The sequence below is a fragment of the Phasianus colchicus genome, chromosome 2 (genome assembly GCF_987193195.1).
Source record: "Phasianus colchicus chromosome 2, bPhaCol1.hap1.1, whole genome shotgun sequence".
Lineage (NCBI taxonomy): Eukaryota > Metazoa > Chordata > Aves > Galliformes > Phasianidae > Phasianus > Phasianus colchicus.
This window is the reverse complement of record NC_143437.1, coordinates 105,545,975-105,566,742: the sequence shown is the minus strand read 5'-3', so window position 1 is coordinate 105,566,742 and position 20,768 is coordinate 105,545,975. Positions and strand designations below refer to the sequence as shown.

Here is a 20,768-nt window from a genome sequence, read left to right as displayed (position 1 = left end):
TCCTGCAGCTTTGGCTGCCGATAAATGAAAGTCTCCCCACTGAAATGAAACACGGATGCCTTCCTCTGTGCCTGCTTACGTTTTGAGAATGTGACCAGGAGTTGGCTGGCAGGACCACTGGTGACAGGGATTGTTCTCAGCCACTGAACATCAGGAATGCTTGGGTTTGCAGGTTGAAGGCGAAGATATTAAGTCCAAATTACACAGGACTACTATTTCGACTTCAGCCACTGGTGTTGATATTATTCACGTGATTTATTTTTGCTGCAGAAAAATCTCTTTCCTCCGGCTGCAGGAGCAGCAGCTAACCCTTTGATTAGCCATCTGTTAGCATTCCTGTCGTTTCCAGCTCTGTGACAGTTTTTCAAAGTCGTTTGTGTAGGAGACACTGCCGCTCTGCAAAGAGAAGCGAGCAAATCTCACAGTGCTGAAGGGAAGGTGTTGGTGTCGATAATTCTCATTTTGCACCTGCAGAAGCTGAAGAAAGTGCAAGCTTGCCTGGGTTCCCTTGCCTTCCTTCTTCCTTCTCTTTTAAGCATGTGCTTTGATTCATTTTGCTGCTGCACGGACTGATAAAAACCTCGCTGGGGTGAGGACTGGTGCTTACTTCCAGGCTTACTGCATGTAACACGTTTGTTTGTTTTGATAGAATTGTGATGTTTCTGCGTAGTGAATTGCAGTCACACTGCTCTCCTGCTACATTATCAATGCTCTTGGAACAATATACAGAGAAAGAATAATGGATGCTTTAGTCAGCATACACTTTTTATGCTCTCTTTCTAGTTGTCTGAAAGAAGTGTATCATAGAATCTGTAAAGTTAGAAAAGACCACCAAGGTCATCTAGTCCAACCATCCACCTACCACTGCCCACATCCCTCAGTGCCACATCCCCATGGTTCTGGAACAGCTCCATGGATGGTGACCCCACCACCTCCCTGTGTCACTGCATCACTGCTCTTCATGAGAAGAAATGTTTCCTAATATCCAACCTGAGTCTCCCTTGGTGCAACTTTGGCCATTCTCCCTCATCCTAGCTGTAATTACAGACTCTTAGAATTTATGGCTTGAATGGAGGAATTGCCAGCCACATTCAGGACTATTAGAGACCTGAGGGTGCTCCTTCCTTCCCCATCCTTATGCCTTCTGCCCGAGTATCCCCAGTTCTCACTGCACTGCTTTTTTTTGCTCAGCACCTTTCAAGAGAAGGATGTGCAGTCATAGAGCCCTCTGTTCAGCTGGTGGCTCAGAGATGTGGGCTTGGAATGTACATTATGTGGGCTTGGAATGGATATTGGAGGTGACACTTGTGAATCCCTAGCTGTGCCATTTGCTTGTCAGAAGAGAGTATATCAAATTCTGCCCTCAGTTGGAGACAGCAAGGAGCAACCCGTACTGAAGTTTGAGTTGGAAGGTACCCACACAGATCATCCAATTCAACTCCAAGCTCCACACAGGGCCACCCAAAAATCATCTCCAGTGAAGAACCTCTTGGTATCATCACCCCCAATGAAGCTGTTCCTTGCTTCCAACCCCTCCTGTTAGTGCTTCAGTGCATTATTTTCTCAGGAACTGCCAGATGTGTGTGACTGAGGAGTTGCTGTCGGAAAAGGAGGAGGAAATTCTCCACTATAGCAAACCAATAAACAGATCAGAGCTGGGGCTGCGATTCTGAAAACAGTGTATTTCTGCTGCATAACGAGGAGGGATGTTGTATCCCAGGAACTGCTGAAATAACCCTTCTGTTTGTGTGCACTTTGATTTGTTTACCATCTGCTTTTAGTTCCGAAAATGGATTGCAGTGCTCAGGGAGCTTCACAGAAACGGGGCAGCTCCCAGTGCTGCTGGCTGCAGGTGGAAGCCCTCAGCTGAGCTCTCTGGAAGGGGCATTGGCAGCATGGAGCTTGGCTTTGGGTCTCTGTTTGCACGGTCTCATTCAGCTTCGAGTTGGATGGGGCCTCTGAAGGCCATCCAGTCCAACTCCCCTGCAGTGAACAGGGATACCACAGCTAGATCAGATTGCTCTGATCCAGCCTGGCCTTTAAAATCTCCAGGGATGTGGCTTCAATCACATCTCTGGGCAACCTGTGCCAGCGCCTCAGCACCCTTACTCTAAAAGGCTTTTTCCTTATATCCAACCTCAGTCTGCCTTCTTTAAGTACGAGAGGTGATGTGATGTGGTCTGACAGTGGGTGTCAGCAGGGCTGCCTGCAGGAGCCCACTGCTCACTGTTGCAGCATGGTTGGTCAGAGGGCGAAGCTGAAATGCTGACCAATATTCCCAGTTGATGCTGGGAATCAGACCGAGCCAAAATTGTGAAGGAAGATAAACTTACAGCAGCTTGAAATTGCTGATTTTGTTTGTTTGTTTGTTTTAATAAGAAAGCTGAAATAAATAATATGTACTAGAATGTGTTGCCCAGAGTAGCTGGGGGTGTCCAAGGCCATGGATGGGGCCCTGGGCAGCCAGAGCTGGTGGGGGCACCCAGCCCACGACAGAGGGACTGGAGCTCCATGATCTTTAATGTCCCTTCCAACCCAAGCCATTCTGTGATTCTATGTGAAGCTTTCCACTTAACAACAGCTCTTCTGTATAAACACAGGTTCTCTGTTCTCCTTATTAAAGATAAACCTTTAAATCTAAAGCAGCAGCGAGGCACCAGGCTGATGAGCACCCTGTCTGCAAAGCCTGGGCTCCGTGCCCTCCCTCAGCCTCTGGTACAGCACAAGGCAGGAGCTGCTTCCCAGCCTCGTTCCTTACCTGGAAGCCTTCTAGAAGCATTCTTACAGCTTTAAGTAATTTGGCTTTTGATAAAATCTCAGCTTTTTTTTTTTTTTTTCCCCCAAGTGCCGTACTGAAATAATTAAGAAGGGTAAACATGCGTTTTAAAACTGCTTGCACACTATTATGTTTTAATGTGTAGGAGCTCAGCAGTGATGAAGGTTTTGCTTTTTGTTTTTTGCTTTTTGTTTTTTAATTTTTTTTTTTTTACTCATTAGAATTCTCACAATTACCTCTTTACTACTGAATTTTCTTTCTGTAGTCACAACTCCCTATCCCTACATTACATATACATGGAACTGTGCGATTCCTTAATATGTGGAGTTACAATCCCAGCATAATTGTTCTTGTAGTATTAATATGCTTTGTGTTATTTAATCGGCAGTCAGGGATTAGAGTCAGCACGGTGCTCCTGAGCTCATACCCAGTCTGTTTATCTGAGCTATCTGCATTGTATAATAACCTCAGATGTGAGTAGTGGGGGCAGAGAGAGCCGTGCAGCTTTTCACATCTTGGAGTGCCGGTTGTTACTGAAAGTCATCTTTATTTCTTTTTTCCCCTTCATCATCCCAATATATTGAATCACTAAGGCATGACACTTAAGAAGTGTCAGAGAACATCCTAGAATTATTTCATCGGCTTTGCTTCTTAGTGAAGCCTTTTTTTTTTTTTTTTTTTGAGTCGGCTTCCTCGCAACCTCTAAATTGCCTTTGGATATAACGAGCTCTGCCACAGTTTGGATTCAATAAAGATGATGAGATACAGATCAGAAATCACGAGGCTGTGGACAGGGATGTTGATCCCATAGAGATGTGTCCACTTCATAGAATCATAGAACCATAGAATGGCCTGGGTTGAAAAGGACCACAGTGCTCATCCAGTTCCAACCCCCTGCTATGTGCAGGTCACCAACCAGCAGACCAGGCTGCCCAGAGCCACATCCAGCCTGGCCTTGAATGCCTGCAGGGATGGGGCATCCACAGCCTCCTTGGGCAACCTGTTCCAGTGCCTCACCACCCTCTGGGTAAAAAACTTCCTCCTAAGATCTCACCTAAACCTCCCCTGTCTCAGAGCACTTTGCTCTTGGGCTTACATAGCTGCCACCATGACTTCCTTTCCTCCTCCTGGATGAAGCCATTAGATTGGTGTGAGTTATATTTAAAAAGAGCTGCTGAGTGTGCAAACAGTGTGTTTGTGTTGGTAACATCTGGGGATGATTTGAAAAGGGGATCTACCTGGGAATGCCTATTGGGAAACTACCCTCACAGTATTTAAAGAGTCACAGAACCACAGAGTCATTGGAGTTGGAAGGGACTTTTAAATGCCATCTGTCCCACTCCCTGCAATGAACAGGGACACCCACAGTTCCATCAGTGCTCAGAGCTCATCCAGCCTGACCTTGGCTGTCTGCAGGGACATCCACCACCGATCTGGGCAACCTATGCCAGAGCTTCACTACTCTTGTTGTAAAACACTTTGTCAGTATATCCATGTTTTTCCCATTGTGCAGCGTGACCTCAGCCCTCATGAAATAATATGTGTGATGAAATTCCAAATTATTTTTTCAATTACATTTTTTTTTTTGCGGAAGAAAGCAAGGCAAGAACATCTGTCCCGTGGTGTTTGTTATTAAGTTCATTCTAATGAGGGAATAGCAAGAAAGTAAACAGTTTAAAGAACAGAACCGCATACTTGTGATCTGATGCACAGCTGTTGGTATCACAAAGGGTCAGTGTCCAACACCACTTGGTGTCTGAGCATCACTGTGGGTTTAGCTGGGCAGCCTGGGCTGGTGGTTGGCAACCCTGCACATAGCAGGGGGTTGAAACTAGATGATCATTGTGGTCCTTTTCAACCCAGGCTGTTCTATGGTTCTGTGATAGCTGCGCTGTGGTGGTTCCCATGCAGCCCCACGTTGAATAGAGAGATTAAAAAAAAAAAAAGGTAGAAAAGAGCAAAAAGTCAGGCCCACGTTGCTCAGAGGAAGGTTGTTCTTTGCAGGAGAACTCTGATTAATGTTGTTTTTTTTTTTTTTGAAGTGTGGTAGCAGCTGGTTTTGTTGGAACGGGGAACTTGTGACAGCTTAAATTCCACTTTCAAACATGCGCCTTCTTCGCAGCACATGGAATTAGCATTTGCAGAGCTCTTCAGACCAGTTATTCTCTTCTGTACGAGATCATCTCTGCTAGATTACTTAGAGATAGCTCTAAGTATAGCCCTTTGGAAACGCAGTGCAATTTCAGCGTTTCCAACGAGCTGACATCAGGAAGGCAAGCAGTTATCACCCTTTGGCATCGGTGACAAAATAGTTTGCAAATGACAGTAGGATCTTGTTGAGATAGCTGTTGAGTTTGGAGGAAGAGGAGCCTGAGCAATGCAGGGGTATTAAGCTGTGTAAATAATTATTTGCGCGTATTTGGCCGGCAACCAGATTCATCCTAATGAGAGAAAATGAATATTCTGGGAATGTGGAAGTTGTTCCAAAAATCAGGGTGATAGCTGAACTCACAGGGCTGATTCAGCCAGCGAGGGAGGAGGAAAGTCTGATCTAATCTATATCAGGAAGTTATTAAAAACTAATATGAAGTGTGCAGTTAAAGCAGTTAATGACTTGAGAGTTCTTGGCCATAAATCTGGTGGTTCTTTGGACCAGGAACAAGCTGCGGACTAATTTGGCAGTTAATAGCAAAAGGCAGTGAATGGGCACCCGGGCTGCTGGGCGCTGCGTGGATAGGAACGTGCTTTGGGTTTTGTAGGTTGGGGGACTTTCCCCCCCCCCCTTCAGGCACACTTCTGCTTTCAGCATGCCTCCAGCTCAGCTTTCTGCAGTAATTAGTGCAGCTCCTGCATTGCACAGCAGTCAGGCAGCTCCAGTGCCGCTCTCTGACACCTCACGGTTGGCACTTTGGGATTTGGAGCGCCGAAGGAATTTCTTAGCCCAGATTTCTGCAGTTTAAAGAGCAAACTGGAGTGCTGCTGGGCGTGCTGGAGGGTGAGGTGGGGGTTAGGGAAAGGTTCTGCCCCAGAGGGAGGTGGGCATGGAGCAGCTCCACAGGGCAGCGGGCACAGCACCAGTGCTGGAGCTCAGGGAGCGCTGGGACACCGCGCTCAGCACAGGGCTTGGGTTTAAGGGGTGATGTGTGGGGACAGGGGTTGGGCTCGATGACCCTTGTGGGTCCCTTCCAGCCCGGGATATTCTATGGTTCTGTGATTCAGAGCGTTCCAGCTGGGTGAATTCGACCAGCAAAGAGCTGTTGCAGGTTTGCAGCACCTGTGAAATCTTGAGCTGGGTTCGAAACAACGGTGATTTGCATGAAGATAAAAACTGGGAGCTCTGAGCCCTGCGTTGCGATGAGGCGGGTGAAAGAAGAAAAGCAGCAGTGCGGCAGCTTTATGGCAAGGTGAGCATTCGTGGGCACACAAGTCGTGTGGAGTCCTGCTGGAAGATTTTCCATGCTCCCACCAGCTCAGGCTGCCCAGGGATCCATCCAGCCCGACCACCAGCTCTCCAGGGATGGGGCACTCACAGCTCTCTGGGCAGCAGCACTGCCCTTTGAGTAAAGAGCTTCCACCTGCAGCCAGTCCCAGTCATGCAGGGCTGGTGGCTGGGGCTGTGCCATGTGCTGGGTTCGTGGGAGCGCCTGGTTCTCTGGGATCAGATCAGTTCCTGGGTCTGGGTCTGTAACAGCAGGAGCAATCTGCAGATGTAACTTGAGTAATAACATTGCCCGTCGTTATTGATTTGGCTAAACTAACAAAGCCAATCCATTTCTTCTTCAGATTTCTTTTAAAACACATTTTACACTTTCTGCTTTTCATTTAAAGCCCTGCAGTTCCAGCTAGGGCAAGCAAGATCCCTGCACAACCTGGCACGCGTTCAAAAACCTTGCAAGTACAGAAAGCTGTTTATTAAACTTCCTCATGGGCAGATAAGACAGCTCACTTTACTGGAACAAAGTTAATATATTTTTTGTTGTTGTTGTTGCCGCCTTAGTTGTGTAAAATTATTCTTTCCAAATACAGCGATTGTTTTTCTGACCTTTTAATTTGTGACAGTTAACTGGCAAACAGATTCAGCCCTCTTGCAAAATGGTTTTTCTCTCCATCTCCTGCAATACTTATTTGGTATTGGGTATAAATCAGGCGGTGGCACATGAAAAATTAGATAAGGAGAAAAAGAGGCTTTCCAGATGCATAAAAGCGTTTATGTGTTGTGAAGAAAATCCAATTTAAAGGGCACCTGAAAGTGAGTACGTTCACGGGGAGAACAGTGAGAATTAGCATTGCCTTCAGGCTGCTGCCTGAGTGTCCTAAATACCCCTAAAAGGAGGCATTCACACTGGTCCAACAGCACAGAACTGTAGCATCATGGAATTGGTTGAATTGGAAGGCACCCATCTGTGGTCCAGCTCCTGCACTGAACGGGGACACACAGCTCCATCAGTGCTCAGACCCCATCCAGCCTGACCTTATCTGTCTACAGGACATCCACTACTCTCTGAGTGACCCATGCCAGTGCCTTACTGTGTGCCAGTGCTTTGCTAGAGCTTGGTGTGCTGCTGCCAAAGGGAGCTGCATGCACTCACTTCTCCATCGTCAGAGTGGTTTTTCCCCAAAGTTACTTCTTTGCAAGATGTTTGCTCTGCAGCAAATAGCAGCTCTGCATTAACAGATAACCTCTTTCCAAAAGTGCAGCCTCCACGGGGATGTGAGAGCTGTCTGACACTTCCCCAGCTCTCTGGCCCCCGATCGTTTAACACCTCCAGGACTCTCTCAGCCAGAGATGATTTCCATCCCGCTGCTCCCCGCCGGTGGATCTTTGCTCTGTGCCTCATCAGTCCTCCCTGTGCTCTCACAGGCTTGCAGTGTGCACAGCATCCTTTGGCAGGGAGCTGCACGGCCGTGCTGGGTCGTGTGTGAGAAAAATGCTGCCTCTTGTTTGGGTTTGGACTTGCCACCTGCTACTTTCAGTTGCTGCTCCCTCATTCTTGCACCAAGCAAGAAGCTGCTAGCATGGAGCTACCCTTGCATCCCTTCTCTGCTACAGCTCATCTGGCTTGGAGAGAGGGGATCTGGCCCTGTTAGTTTGCAGACGATGATAAAGATGTACAACACGTTTGTTTGTAGTCACTTTGGTGACGGATGCTGATGTTGTGTCCTTTACCACTTGCAGCTGTAGGAGCCAGTGTGAATTGGAGATGCAGTGGCTTTTGCTCCTGACCTGTAGGAACATGAGTAATGTAGGGCACAAGGGCTGATTCCTCTGGGATTTCAGCCCGAGCACCTGATTAATGATGATCTGGTTCTATTTTATGACTTGTTACTTGGCCAATTATTAATCTATTTAATGTATTCTGTGTTACGTAATGCAATTCCAGTTACTTTGGAAATGCTGCTTTGCAAAGTTAAATGATTTACAGAACTCCAAGTACATTGCATCAGAGCTGTTAGGGTTTGCAGGCAGTCTTGCAGTCCTGCTAAAAACACACAGAACTGATCTGTGTTGATAAACATCAGTTATTTGCTTCCTGTGATTCCTAATCAGAATTTATAGCAGCGCATCCCTCGTCTTCCTTGTGATGTGAGCTGCACTGAATGCTCCTTGTTGCCTGGTCGTCCTCCTGGTGTTTAAAATCTTGGTACAACAGCGTTTCTTTGTGTTCCCAAATCTTCAAATTAACTCTTGCTGAGCAGTGGTTCAGAGGATTTCTTATGCAACTCCATCAAAGCCCCTGGGATACAGGCTGCCCGGAGTGATGGTGGATGCCCCGTCTCTGCAGACAACCAAGGTCAGGCTGGATGGAGCTGTGAGTGCTGATGAAGCTGTGGGTGTCTCTGTTCATTGCAGGGGGGTTGGACCAGATTGCCTTAAAGGTCCCTTTCAACTCTGAGGATTCTATGAAGATCTCCCAACTTAAAACGACCAGCTCTGTTAGCTGTTGTTTCACATCTGCCTGAAATGTCATTTGGAGAAGATGTTTCTGTATCATCCTGTGGCTTGACTATACCATCTGCTTGCTTTCTTAATTAACAAACAGCAATATTCATTGCATTCTTCTGCCGTTCCTGTAATACTGTTGGTAGCTGCTCAAATTCAGCTGGAATTTGTTGCTCCTGGATAATCAGTATAACTTGATAAACTCAAACCCACCAGTACTGTGGTTCTTCCTTCCTATCCCACTTGACTTCTCTTGCTGTTTTGTACCATTTCATTTCAGATACATTTTAATATGGGAGCAGTTGATTCTTTCTCACGTGTATCTCTCTATGCTAATCTGATAGTTGCTTTCAGTTTCATCAGAGGCAGCTTGAGGTGGGTATAAGAGAAGAACAATCTCCCTTCTTATCAGTAGGAGCCTGATTTTCCCCCAGCCACACACCTCGCTCTAGGGATCTAGAAAGGCATTCTCAGTATTTCCATACGTATTCATGGTTTTTTGTATTTTAGTGCTCCCTCCTTTGAATCAGCCCATCTGTTTATCCTAAGGGTGGTGAAAAAGGCCTCCCACCATGCTGAGGATGGAGGGTGTTGGTTTAGGTTTTGCCTTAATGAGAAATTTAGTTGTTACAAATGATTCCACCTTGTCCACTGCTTTCTGGCTTTCATCAGAATCCCTGTGTCTGCCATTTAAATGCTCCCTTCCTCTTCTGGACCATACCTCACTGGTGAGCTGAGCCACATATCTTATTTAGGACCTCCAAGATTGTTTCCTGTGGGTTTTACCCAGCTTTTAGACTGGGAGCCAGAGCCATATGGCTGTGTGAGTGCCATTTTTGTGCCCATTGCTGTGCATGTGCAGGGCTGGGTGTTTCAGCAGACATCCCCTCCCTGTGCCTTTGTCCTCCCTCCTTTTGCCTCCTAGATTTTTCGTGATTGAATTGCACTGAGTGACATATCATAGTCTTGTGTTGCTAATGACGGATGGCATTCTAATGACTGCATCCGTGTAATTTCTTTTGTAATGGCAAGAGAGGAATGGGTCTGATGCAGCGATTGTTCTCTCCTCATCTCACCTTAGGTGCTCGTATTTGGAGCCCTAAATTTACCCTCGTAATGCTGTAACCCTGTGAGAAGGAGAGAAAGAAAAAAGCCGTACCTTGGAAGTAATTTATCACACTAATGCAGACTCTGAAAGTGGTGGTTCCCTGGGGACTAAACCTGATCTGCCTGCTGCCTCTTCCAGTCCCACACCTGGCCTCACAGCTTGTCTGTCCGTCCTGCAAGCTGAGCTGTGTGTCAAGAAAAAAAAAAAAAAAAGAGAAGGCCACAAAAAAAAAAAAAAAAAAAGAATTTTCTGCCAGCTTTTATGATGGATTGGCCATTGGGGCAGCATCTCCTGTTGGAGCTGCATGTCCATGGGTCTGTGTGCCCATGGGATATCTCCATCGGGAACATGTGGACCTACTGCTTCTGGACTGCAGAGGGTCCCTATGGTTATGCACTTGAGTTTGCTATTGGCTCCGAGGTGTCTGAGGTTTCAGAGAATTGCCAGGGTTGGAAGGGACCTCAAGGATCATGAATCTCCAACCCCCCTGCCACACGCAGGGCCACCAACCATTCCACCTAATGCTAGACCAGGCTGCCCAGGGCCCCATCCAATCTGGCTTTGAACACCTCCAGGGATGGGGCATCCACAGCCTCCCTGGGCAGCTGTTCCAGTACCTCACCACTCTCTCCGTAAAGAATTTCCCCCTGATGTCCAACCTAAATCTCCCTTCCCTCAGCTTAAAACCATTTCCCCTTGTCCTGCTGTCACTCACCCTTTCAAAGAGTTGATTTCCCTCCTCTTTGTAGGCTCCCTTTAGGTACTGAAAGGCTGCAATTAGGTCACCCCACAGCCTTCTTTTCTCCAGGCTGAACAAGCCCAGCTCTTTCAGCCTGTCCTCATAGGGGAGGTGCTCCAGTCCCCTGATCATCTTTGTGGTTGATTAATCATAGAATCATAGAATGGCTTGGGTTGGAAGGGACCTCAAGGATCATGAAGCTCCAACTCCCCTGATGCATGCAGGCTACCAACCTCCATATCCAATACTTGACCAGGCTGCCCAGGACTCCATCCAACCAGGCCTTGAACACCTCCAAGGATGGATAAGGCATCCACAGCCTCTCTGGGCAGCTGTTCCAGCACCTCACCACTTTCATAGTAAAGAACTTCTAGCCTAAATCTTCCCTCCTTCAACTTAAAACCATTTCCCCTTGTCTTGCTGTTATCTGCCCTTTCAAAGAGTTGATTCCCCTCCTGTTTGAAGGCTCCCTTTAGTTTGCAATGGAGTCACCCCACAGCCTTCTCTTCTTCAGGCCAGCTCCTTCATCCTTAATTAAAATTAATTGCATCTTAGTGGATGCTTCCAAGAAAAGTTCCAGGGCACTACTGTGACTTGTGTCTCATTGATGGCTGTGCAGGGAGCGAGCTTGGCTGTAGAACTTGCAATGCATGGAGGGGCTCGGAAACCATTTTCTAAAGCTCATCTCTGTAGTTGTTTTTAAATGACTTTTCATGAGAATCCAGGCAGTACTTAGTAATACAAAGAGTACAGTTTTACTTTTCAGCCAAGTATTGCGGCTCTGTTGAAATAACCAGCGTTTGGATGGAGAGGAACAAGGCGCAGACCGGTGCGGCTCACAGGAGAGAGGATAGCAGAAGCAAATGGACATCTTGATACCTCCTCATAGCACGTTGTGCTTAGGGAGGGAAATATTTATGCTCATCTCGGGTTTGCAGGCTGCGTCGCTGTCGAAGGCGATGCCTCAGGTCTGCGGAAGAGGAGGGACTTGAGAAATCCCCTTGATCCGGATCTAGCTCAAAGCTTAGTAACGGCAGCAATTTACCATCCGCGCCTTTGTGAGGCACCGGGCGATCTCATTATCTCCGTGTTTTATGAGTTCGGTGGTGGTCTGCAGCCTGTTGCCTGTAAACACCGAACTGTAATTTTCTGGTGCTGGTTTTTATCTCCTCGTTGCATAGATGCTGTCTCGCTCCGAGATGTGCGCCGCGTTTTTCTGGAGGGTAGTCGTTACTCCTTAGGAGCGGCGTTGGCAAAGAGGGAGGGGAGAATGATGGATACAGAGTGCTCAGCTCTCATTTATTTTATTTCCCCCAGTAACTTGCAGGGTGAGGAACCTTGATGAGTTCTTTTTACAAAGAAATAATAATAATGAAAACCCTTCACAGTTTACAGCGTTGAGGTCAACGAGCCATTAGCGACGCTGCTGCAAATTAGTAGTTGACCTTAACTCTGCTGTTCTCCCACTTAAAATTGCACCTTTTGAATTACTTGAGAGATGATGCAGACAAACTGTCTTTTCCTTGGCAGGATTCGGGAATTGGTGCTGGGCCCCTATCAGAAGAGTTCATGTGAAGACTGCCCATGGCCGGCCGATGCCCGTGTGTGCTGAAACCCTAGGACCCTGTTGGTTTGCTGTTTAATCACCTGAAGAGCCCAGTTTTTCCCATGAACCATCTTTCACCTCTGGGAGATAGAGGTAAGGTTTCAGGTCTTTGTTTCTTTCTTTCCTCTGGCAAAAAGTGGTTTCAACTCGTCACGGGGGTGGCTTGTGCTGGAGCACCTCTTCATGTGGAATTAATTACTGACAATGCTGAAAGCAAAAGTCACCGTTTCTCTCTGTCCTTGGCTTTCCCTGGGTTATTTTCCATACATGAGATGTGCAGTCAGTCTAGCTTGCGTTCTTGGCTACGAGAGTTGCTTTAAAAGCTCATAAAGATGCAATTACTGCCCTAATCAACTGCGCTTTCTCAATATGTTTTGCAAAATGGAATAGCTAATTGCTGCGGTGACAGGGTGGTACGCAGAGGGTTTGTGCTGAAGAGTGAGATGAGGTGTGCAAGGGTTACATTGCGAGGTGACTTGTGGTACTCGTGGCTTCTGATCAGGTGAAGTGAGTCCAGAACTTGAGGATTCTATAAGCCCCAAACCTGGGAGATCAGAGTGTGTTACGGTGAGGATTAATGCAACTTGGAGAGCAAGAAGTGTGCGCTCAGCATCCTCGTAGCACTTAACTAGTTGATGCATGTAACAACCTGAGCACTCCTGTGGTTTGCCCACAGCCAGCAATATCTTCAAGGAAAATTGTTGTAATGGAATGGTAATTTGGAAAGACAGTAGAATATATTTAGAAATGAACAGAATGGTAAAAGCAAGAGGCAGTTAAAGGCTGGGCTGGCTGCAGCTGCTGTATGGCTGTGGGTCCACAGCTTCTCCCCTGCTTGTTCCTGTAGACCCGGAGTGGGAATCCTGTGAATTGCACCAGGCAGTCGGCTCTAACTAGTGCAGAAATGACATGCATCACTGTGGCTGCTTTTATCTGATGGACTTTTATATTGCTGGTGCCATAATTCTCCCTCTGAGTGAGCTGCAATTGCTTTGGACTGAGACCTGAGTTTGGCTGGAGTGCAGTGGAAAGCAGAAAGCGGTCCTGTGCTTGGCTCTGCCTCCATGGGGTGGGACAGTGGCAGGAATTAGGCTTGGCTGTGACAGTGTCATCGTGTTGGTGTCACACATTGTCACCATCAGTCTCCACACATCTCTTAAGCATCGAGGAGCCAACTCTGGGAACATTGCTTCTGGTTAATGATTAAGCTATGCTGGCGAACTTGTCAGATTAACAAACAGGTGAATTCAGGATTTTTTACCACAAAAAGCTCACCTTTCCCTCTGTACATAACAGGTACTTTTTGATTGGAAGTGGGGCAGCCATATCGCAAGCAAACAAAAAACCGGAGCTCCTGCTGCTCTTGAGATTTCTTTATTTTTCTCTCCAGCACCTGAACAGACCCAGGCTGTGGCAGGGTGACCTTGAAGCTCAGTTTGTAGGGTGGGCTGCCTCTGCTTTTTTCCCTTTTTTCCCCCAGCTATATCCCCAAGCACTGAGAACAGACAACGTGTGCTTGAGCTGAGACAGCTCCGAACATCAGCATGGCAGCTGCAGCCCAGCCAGGGGAAGGGCTGAATTCCCATTTGTGGGGTGTGCTGTGGGGAGGAAGGGCTCCAGGTGGATTGTAATTGAGATGGTCTGGATTTCCCCTAATTTAGGGGCTGACAAAGTAGCCCCCAGAATTCTGTGTGTGGGGAGCACTGCCTTTGTCCCACCTGGCACCTCCCATCCATTTCCTTTTCTCTTTTTTCCCCTTCCTACCGTGTTAAATTTCATTCTTTCCTCTAGCAAATGGACATTTTGGCTTTGTATTAAGTTAGTTTGATCTGCTGGAGTTCCCTTTCCCATTATCCTGCAATGGGACTTTGAGATGTAAAAGTGTAAATACACTAGTGGAGCCACTGCCTCCCCGCCCTAGCCCTAGGTCTTTGCCGTGTTGAAACTCCCTCTTTATTCCTTAATGATCATATTCATTCCACTTTAAATAGATTTCCTGCTGTTAACAAGGTTTTCAAGCGTTGCAACACTTCACAAAGCATCTCTCTGGTGAGATGTTTGCAGGAGAAGCAGCCTCTGGTTACCATTGGGAACAGGAGGGTGATGGCAGAGCCGGCAGCGACAGCACTCTCCTTTCTGGGTAGGTTCAGAGAGGGATGTTGTTTGAGCCCTGCTGATGGAAAGAGATGTTTGCAGCCCTGTGGAAAGGGCAGCTCCCAGGTTTGTCCCTGTTGCTGGCTGTTTGTGGTACCTGTTGCAGAGGTGTCTGAGCAGTGCTGCAGATGAAAGCTTTCAGGAAGGAGTTGATGGGATTTGAGGTGTCTGCTGGTGACGTTGGCTCCTCTGTAAGAAGTGAAGGGAGAATGGTGCTGCTATGGGAGCTGGTTGTAGTTTCACATCTGAGGGCTTTTTCTGTTCCTTTTTTAAAATCCTAAAATGCTGTCAGGTGCTCTCGTTTTCACTTGGAAGTGATAGGATGGCTTGGGTTGGGAGGGACCTTAATAATCATCCAATTCCAGCTCCCAGTAGTTCAACAGTCAGGTGCTGTATTTACTCAGGAAGTATTTGGGACACTTATCTCATGGAAGAGGTACAAAGAAAACATTTAAACTTAGAATCATAGAATCATTTGAGTTGAAAAGGACCTTGGGAGGCCTCTGGTCCCACTGCCTGCAGCAAACAGGGACACCCACAGCTCCATCAGTGCTCAGGGCCCATCCAACCTGATCCTGGGTGTCTGCAGGGATGGGGCACCATCACCTTTCTGGGTAACCTGTGCCAGTGCCTCATGTCTAAGTAAGGGGTTTGTCATCTTACAGTTTTTGCTCAGATCCAGGTGAGTTCTTTGGCCATACTCACACACCTGCTGCAGAATCCCTGTCTAGGTCTGCGATGTCACCGTCCTGCTGCTGTCACCACTGATGTCACGAAGTCCCAGCCAGGGTCCCTTTTACACATAGTGCTGCAATGGGAGCATCACCCAATGCCGGTGCCGCTTCTGCAGCCATCAGTTCACTGTGACCTGTGCATCACTGCAGCCTTCATACAAATATTTATCCTTTTTGGTGGTCTGTGAAGCTCAATTCATGGTCCCTCGTGCAGGTAGGGCCGGTGGTGCTGAGGGGATGGGCTGGAAACACACTGGTGCACGGGCTGAATGGGATCACAGTCAGCATCCAGCAGGGATGGAAAATGATGCTGGGCATCTTAATGGCTTTTTAGTCTGCTGGGTTCTCTGCTGCCCTTAAGGAATCTCTGCTTCCTGGGCAACAAAGATGATGTATCATTTAATTGAAAACCACACTCAAGTGAGCCTGTGCGTTTTCAGGGCTTAACGATTTGCTGTTCTTTGCCTAATGCAGTATTTGCTGCACAAGCCCTTCCTGTGGATAGAAGGTTATAAAGCGGTACCAATTTATTTTCTCCCATTGTTTCAGCTATTCTGGTAGCTCTTTGTTGGTGCTGTTAGCTACGTCACTGACACTCTCAAGGGCACCTCTTTGGTATGGGACCAGTTCTCTCTGTTAGAAATTTTGCTTTTCTTCTCTTCCAGCATTACCCAGTGATTGGTTGGATCATGTGCAGCTCAGCTGGAAAAGTTTAAGGAAAAGAACAGAGAATCACAGAATGGCTTGGGTTGGAAGGGACCATAAAGATCATCCATTCTGACTCCCCTGCCATGGCTGGGTGCCCCCCAACAGCTCAGGCTGCTCATGGTCCATCTGTGGTCTTGAGCACCTCAAGGGATGGGGCACCCACAGCTCTGGGCAGCAGTGCTGGGGCCTCACCGCCCTCTGAGTAAAGAATTTGCTCCTAACATCTAATCTGAATCTCCACTTTTAGTTTAAAACTATTTCCACTTGTCCTATTTCTATCAGACCACGTAAAAAATCAGTCCCCTTCCTGCTCACAAGCTCCCTTCAGGTCCTGGAAGGCCACAGTGAAGTCTCCTCGCAGCCTTCTCTTCTCCAAGCTGAACAAACCCAGCTCCCTCAGCCTGTCATCATAGGAGAGGTGCTCCAGCTCTTTGATCATCCTTGCAGCCCTCCTCTGGGCTTGCTCCAACAGATCTGCATCTCTCCTGTAGTGAAGGCCCCGGGCCTGGATGCAGTACTCCAGCTGGGGCCTCACAAGGGCAGAGCAGATGGTACACCCCCCCCACAGCCCTCTGCCTCCCTTCTTTTGAGGCATGTTAAAGTAACACAAACTAGGTGAGCTCATGTCCTGCAGGGATGACACATCCCCAAGGCACACTGGGATTGTCTCCATCCGGGAGAACTTTTCTCTTGCCACTCTGAGGTTCTGGGCTCTGTTGGAAGAGGTGAGGATATATGGAAGGGGAGCACAGGGCCTTCAGGATGCCTTCCCTTCCCTTGCTCTGTGCAGCAGCTTTGCTGGAAGATGTGGCACAGCAGGATACCTGGAGAGGCATCCTTTTATCTTCAAGAAATAACAAATAAACCTGCTTAGAAGCGCCTTTGTGTTTGTTTCGGTGCTTTTGATCCTCCTTTGAAAGAGGAAAATTTGAAAAGAGTTAAACCCTCAGTAAGGAGCACTCGTGCTTTCAGTTAGAGGCTGTTTTCTTTTTCCCCCGTTCACCACTAAAATCATTTTGTAGGGCTGATGCAAGTTGTGTAACCACTTGTCAATAATTCAGGGCGAGTTAGTTTCTGGTAAACTTTCAAAAGATGAACACAAAACCCCAAACCCACTGCTTGGCTGACAACAAGCGAGAAGAGTTTCTCTGTTGTTTTTACTTCCTTTACGAGCTGCTTGCGAGCGCTTTGCTCAGTGCCCAGCTCTGCTCTTGCTGTTTGCAGCAGAAGGGTTGCACTTAAAACGCTCAGATGCTCACGCTGCCATCACATCTTCTTTCAGATTGCAGGGAGCTGCTGCATCCGTGTGGAGGAGGTGGGAGAAGGGGCCAAAATGCGAAGCATTTCCTGGCCGTTCTGCCCAAGTATGGGTTTCAGTGGTGGTTATTTACCGGTGAGTCAGGTTGGGAGCTGAGACAGTGGCGTCATCTGCAGTCGTATGTTCCAAGAACCAGAAATGCTGGTAAATAATTTTCCTGACAGACGAGTGGTAGGGGCACACCGCCCATGGAATCCTGGTGATTAGGGATGCAAATGTGAATTCTGTTCCTCTTTGCTACGCGTTCCTCTGCCGTGTGCTGTCCTTGCCCTGCCGTGCCAGCACTTTGGATGATGCTTAGCAAATCCAGGCGTGCTGCTGGCTGTGTCCAACACGAGGTGGAATTCAGCATCCACAGAAAGCGTGGAGAAATTGCTGGCTTCAGCAGTGCAGTGGGATGGCTCTCAGCTGGGGCTTTGGCACTGCTGTAGCCCATTCACAGGAAGTCTTGCTTATAGGTGAGAAGGTAAGCAATGCTTTTCAAATAACCTTTTTCCCTGTATATTCCCATCACTCGCTCTCTTCCTGATATTTGCTTCTCTTTGAGAATGCTGAGTTAGGGGCTCGGGGAGCGTTGGCTGTTGCAAAGAGGCACAGGTGTGATTGCAAACTCCTCATCAGTGCTTTTTGCTTTCGTTTCCTTGAGGACCTCAGCCTCCCCTTGCAGTTTTCCAGTCTCCCAAGATCCATAATGTGCCTTTAATGTGCTCCCTTTACCTTGTTCTTTATACAATAAAAGGCATACATTTGTTTAATGGAGCCATCACAAATCCCAGCTATAGATGAGCTGCGGTATGTATATTAAAATATATTTTGAGAAGTTAAAATGAAATTCAGAATCAAAGGAAAATTGCCCTGATGCTTGTTACAGTTCGTATCCAAACGTCACCTGGGAGGAAGCATCCTCCTGTTAGAAGCGTGAATGGTTTGTTAAGAGGAGACCAGTCCTATCTGTGGGGAAATTCTCTGCTGTCTTAAGCCCAAGTGTGAAGAGCGGAAAGGCAAACTAATTAGCAAATTTTAATAACAAAGTAACAGGATATCAGATGGATTGTATGTCTTTTAGCTTTGGATTTATACGGTCGAGCAGTTTCTGTGTCTCCCAGAATGTATAACAAATGAAGGGAAAATCTTTTATTAAGATATCGGAATAAAATTCTGAGAGCAACAGGAACGTATTCAGAGGAGCTCTATGGCTGTGGCAGCTCTAATAGGAAGCAGTCTGGAGGCAGAACATCGGGAAAACCGCATGCTTGGAGTGGAAGGATTAACAAAAACCTGCAACAAACTCAATGAAAATCTGAATGGGCATTTCAAAACCCATAATTACCCAAATGAAAGAGCAACAGAGGAAATCAGTGCATGGGAAAAGGTCATTCAAGATCTGGATGAGGTTGAAAATAAATATAAAACTGAGCAGATGACGTGTTACGGACAGGTGATTGTTATCCAGGAGTTGGGCTCCATGTTGGCCCCATCTGCAGCACTGCATCCAGGCCTGGGACCCCCAGTACAGGAAGGACATGGAGCTTTTGGAGCGGGTCCAGAGGAGGGCACTAAGATGGTCAGAGGGCTGGAGCACTTCTCCTATGAGGAAAGGTTGAGGGAACTGGGTTTGTTAACCTTGGAGAAGAGAAAGCTCCAGGGAGACCTCATTGTGGCCTTCCAGTACTTGAAGGGAGTGTATAAACAGGAGGGGAATGGCTGTTTATGAGGGTGGATAGTGATAGGACAAGGGGGAATGGTTTTAAAGTGAGACAGGGGAGGTTTAGGTTGGATGTGAGGAGGAATTTTTTCACACTGAGGCTGGTGATGCACTGGAACAGGTTGCCCAAGGAGGCTGTGGATGCCCCATCCCTGCAGGCATTCAAGGCCAGGCTGGATGTGGCTCTGGGCAGCCTGGTCTGCTGGTTGGTGACCTGCACATAGCAGGGGGTTGGAACTGGATGAGCACTGTGGTCCTTTTCAACCCGGGCCATTCTATGATTCTGTGATTCTATGTTCCTTGTGAGTCCCTTCCAACTCAGGATATTCTGTGCTTCTATATGGGGGCTGTGGAACGGAACTTCTGCCCAGGGAACTAGAATGGGAGGAGTGGGAAGGGAGCAAGGGGAAAGACATCCTCCTGTGATGTGCTCCATGTCTCCAAGCCTTTTAAACGCATAACTTCTGCACAGCAGGAATGTGGCTCTTGGCAAAGGATGGATGCTGTAAATAGGAATTTGTGGAAGTTTACTGGGTGTGCCCTCCAGATCCATACATTGCCATCGTTGGGGCATAGAAAAAACCCTCATGTAGCAAGGCAAGATATGTTTAGTGGTCATGTAAGTGGTCAGCGGTTGAGTTTCATGAAGTTTCTCTTTATTGCAGCATAAGTGAGTGTGCTCCTTCGCTGTGTGTTTCTTGAGGGCAGCCAGCTGTAGGAAGTGGGAAAAGGATTGCAGGCAGAGCAGAGTTGCAGGAAGCTGTTGCAGGGCGAGCAGCAGGGCTCCTCAGAACTCCCTGTGTTTGTCATCTCAGGGATTCATTGAATGGTTTGGGTTGGACCTTCAAGCTCACCCAGTCCCAACCCCTGCCATGGGAACACCTCCTTTTGGGGCTGCCCAGGGCCCACCCATGGCCTTGGGAACTGCCATGGATGGGGCATCCACAGCTCTCTGGGCAGCAGTGCCAGGGTTTCACCACCCTTTGAGTACAGAATTTCCACCTTACATCTAACCTAAATCTCTCTTCTTTTAGTTTAAAACTGTCTCCCCACATTCTGTGATCTCATCTTTCATCCCTCTCTCCTGTGTCTTTAATTCATAAAAACAAGTAATTAGAGACCAAGCACATGTCAGAGTGATGATATACAGATACAGCTGCAGCATTTTTTCTTAAATATAATAGGATAATGTCACAAATGGGCTCCCTTTGCTCTAGATTTCTCCAGACTCCATCTATCTTTAGATGGAAATACAGCTGCGCAGCGGTCTCCTGGCTGATGGAGGAATGGGGAGGGAGCTTCTCTAGTTCATGTAAGCACATTATTTATGAACGTGCCATGAAGAATGGCAGTGCTGCAAAACACAATGCTAATCCTATCATATCCCTGTGCTTCATTACAATTAGATGGTGTTTGCTCGTTCTTTCCTTCAGACCTTTTCCACCCTGCTCTTGTCGATGCGCTGGGTCTGGGTTTTGGATGCTGCGGTGGTCTGTGCAAATGATGGGGTAATAATGGATGAATGACAGGGTAGAAGCAATCCAGCAGCTATTTTGCATGTTAAATATGAAGGACAGATAAATTTTACAGCTGTTAGCAATGATGAGAGCATTCACAGACAAGTAGATAGTCATGGAAAAGAATAAAGCTCACTCAGTGTATAGCACTTACCACCTATTGTCAGCGCTGTGACTATGCAACATGGGGTAAATAATTTCAGTAAGTACTGAAATCTTGTTAAAAATTTTAATTAACTCATTAGCAGCCTGATAAATATCTCCTGGCAGCTGATGGAACTTCTACTGTGAAGTGCACGAGGGGCACCCACCTCGGCTGCTCGTCCTGCAGATGTTATGGGAGCTTCCTTCTACCACTGCTAGGTGTTCCCATCCCAAAGCTGCCAGCAGGATGGAAATAAAGAATACACACACCAGCCTAATTCTTTGCTGGTTCTATGGGTAAGTCAGTGGAGGAAGTGA

At 47.3% G+C, this 20,768-nt stretch overlaps 1 protein-coding gene and 1 long non-coding RNA gene across 12 annotated transcripts in view; one reads left to right on the top strand and one right to left on the bottom strand.

The window, feature by feature from the left end:
- NCOA1 (nuclear receptor coactivator 1) overlaps positions 1-20,768 on the top strand; it is a 155,623-nt gene that overhangs the window by 35,641 nt on the left and 99,214 nt on the right. For 6 of the 7 annotated variants that reach the window (XM_031603863.2, XM_031603862.2, XM_090136546.1 and 3 more), the window contains one exon: positions 12,095-12,263. The gene's annotated coding sequence lies outside the window, so the exon portion shown is untranslated. Of the gene's footprint in view, positions 1-8,244; positions 8,569-12,094; positions 12,264-20,768 lie in introns of those variants that run through there. The other variant, XM_090136547.1, reaches the window with a different exon arrangement.
- LOC116235617 (uncharacterized) lies at positions 13,694-15,075 on the bottom strand. Of its 5 annotated transcripts, none has more exons than XR_004168402.2 (3): positions 15,034-15,075; positions 14,422-14,513; positions 13,694-14,340 (listed from the first exon to the last, which is right to left on the bottom strand). It is a non-coding gene; the product is annotated as an uncharacterized LOC116235617 (long non-coding RNA). The 5 variants fall into 5 exon arrangements; XR_016464577.1 differs by having other exon boundaries at positions 15,030-15,071; XR_004168403.2 differs by having other exon boundaries at positions 14,988-15,036.